The 2,570-nt window shown below is 35.9% G+C and overlaps 1 pseudogene; it reads right to left on the bottom strand.

The window, feature by feature from the left end:
- Window positions 1-1,744: 1,744 nt before the first annotated feature.
- LOC121025690 (uncharacterized) lies at window positions 1,745-1,922 on the bottom strand (annotated as a pseudogene).
- Between the last annotated feature and the right edge of the window lie 648 nt (window positions 1,923-2,570).

Below are 2,570 nucleotides of genomic sequence, written 5' to 3'. Positions count from 1 at the left end.
TATATATATACATATGTTTATTTATTTATCCATATATATTTATTTATTTATCCAAATATATAAAGAATTTATATAACTCAATAGCAAAAAAACCAAACATTCTGATTAAAAATTGGGCAGAGGATCTGAATAGGCATTTATCCAAAGAAGACATACAGATGGCCAACAAGTATATGAAAAGATGTTCAACATCACTAACCATCAGGGAAATGCAAATTAAAACCATAATGAGTTATCACCTCACACCTCTTTTGTTAGAATGGCTATCAACAAAAATACAAGAAATAAGTGTTGGTGAGGATGTGGAAGAAAGGGAACCCTTGTATGCAGTTGGTGGGAACATAAATTGGTGTAGCCACTGTGGAAAACAGCATGAATATTCCTCAAAAAATAAAAATAAAAATAAAAATAAAAATAAAAATAAAAATAAAAATAGAACTTCCTTTTGATCCAGCAATTCCACTTCTGGGTATTTAACTGAAGAAAACAAAAACATTAATTAAAAAAGACAGTACCTGGGTGGCTCAGTCAGTTAAGCATCTGACTCTTGATTTCAGCTCAGGTCATGATCCCAGGGATCCAGCCCTGTGTCAGGCTCTTTGCTGAGCATGAAGCCTGCTGGGGATTCTCTCTCTCTCACTCTTCCTCTGCCCCTCTCCCCTGCTTATGCACATGCTCGCTCTCTCTCTAAAATAAATAAAATTTTAAAAAGATATATGTACCCCAATGTTCACTGCAGCACTTTTTGCAATAGGCAAGACATGGAAACAACCTAAGTGTCCATTGATACATGAATGGATAAAGACATTATGGTACACCACACACACACACACACACACACTGAAATATTATTCCATGAAAAAGAAGGAAATCTTGCCATTTGTGACAACATAGATGGGCCTTGAGGGGGCTTTGCTAAATGAAATAAGTCAGAGAAAGATAAATACTATGTGGAATCAAAAAAAATAGTTGAGCTCATAGAAACAGAGAAGATGGTGGTTGCCAGAGACAGGGAGGTTGGGTTGGGCAAAATGAGTGAAGGTGGTCAAAAGGTACAAACTTCAAGTTATAAAATAAATAACCCATAGGGATGTAATGTACAGCATGGTGACTATAATTAATAATGCTGTTTTGCATATTTGAAAGTTGCTAAGAGAGTAAATCTTAAAAATTCTCATCACAAGAAAAAAACTGTAACTATGTATGGTGATAGATGTTAACTAGACTTATTGTGTCAATTATTTTGCAATAAGTACAAATAACAATTCATTACATTGTACACTTGAAACTAATATAATTTATTGGTCATTATATGTCCATTTTTTAAAAGTTGCCTTAATAAAGCATTAATTAGTGGCTTATGCTAAGGCCAATGGTCTAGAGAGCAGTGGTATGCTGGTAAACCTTAAAAATGTTGGCTCTCTGGGAAAAAAACAAAAAGAAAAAACCCTGTTTATAGTGTTTGCCACTTTCCATGTTATAAATATTCCCACCATGGCTAATTTGAAGCTATGAGTGAGACATCACTACAGGTGGAATAGGAAAGAGATATATACAACTGGCTCTCATGGCGCTTTCTCTAGCACATCACTGTGCCAAATCCAATGGACTGCACTGCTCACCCTTCATTCAGTTCCTGAGTAGTAAGGACATCACAAAGAAGAACAGCTCCAGGGATCAGGACACTTTATATTTTCAGCTTCAATTTAGGGCAGATACATAAATAAACCCTTGTTACCACACGAAATGCACCACTAAATTCACTGCCATTTTGGAAAAAAGAACAAAGGTTCTGGAGACCATGAAATACTGAATTGCAAACTCAATCTCCTTTTCTTACACTCCATTTTAATTCTTCACCTACTTTAAACTGATAAGAACAGATGCTACACTTGACCTTAGCCTAAAGGCCAAGAAGCAATTCTTCACCTACTTTAAAACATTCCTTAACATCAGACTATAAAAGCAACAAATGACTTCTAAAAGTTCAAGTCAGAAAATTAGTAAAAGCAAATTTTGTCTTTTCAATTCCTTAATGCCCATATGAATGAAATTTGTCAAATCAACTCTCTCATTTGAAAAGTCAATCATCAATTGAACCATGGATGGACTCTGATTACAGGGTTCCCACAGATGTTGAAGTTTAGAAAGCCCCAGTCTACAGGGCAGAGCTACGAATGAGAAGCAAGCATGAGCATGCTTTAACACCTCATACATCATACAATCTGTCAATTGCCAAAGAACTAAAGCCCTGTAATCCATTCTAGGAGAAATCCTCAGGATGTAATCCACACCTTATTTTCTCACAAACTTGACATCTTTGATCTTCAGACTTCTCAGTTCTCAGAGATGTGAAGTTGAAGAAACCTTCAAGAACCCAGTGTACTATTACGGGTAATGACAGCTGATATCTGACAGCCCAGCATACTGCCTTGTACAGTAGCTCCTAAAATTCACCTAAAGATTTAGAAAGGAAGATCCTACTAACTTGCACCCCTGCAAAGTGTTTAAGGTTCCTAAATTATCACCCTGAGTCAACATGGAAAGACCATTTTGATCTCACTATCTTC

This window comes from Herpailurus yagouaroundi, unplaced genomic scaffold (assembly GCF_014898765.1).
Source record: "Herpailurus yagouaroundi ecotype Mexico unplaced genomic scaffold, PumYag 67690, whole genome shotgun sequence".
Lineage (NCBI taxonomy): Eukaryota > Metazoa > Chordata > Mammalia > Carnivora > Felidae > Herpailurus > Herpailurus yagouaroundi.
The sequence above is the reverse complement of the archived record's forward strand: the minus strand, read 5'-3'. Positions and strand labels throughout refer to the sequence as shown.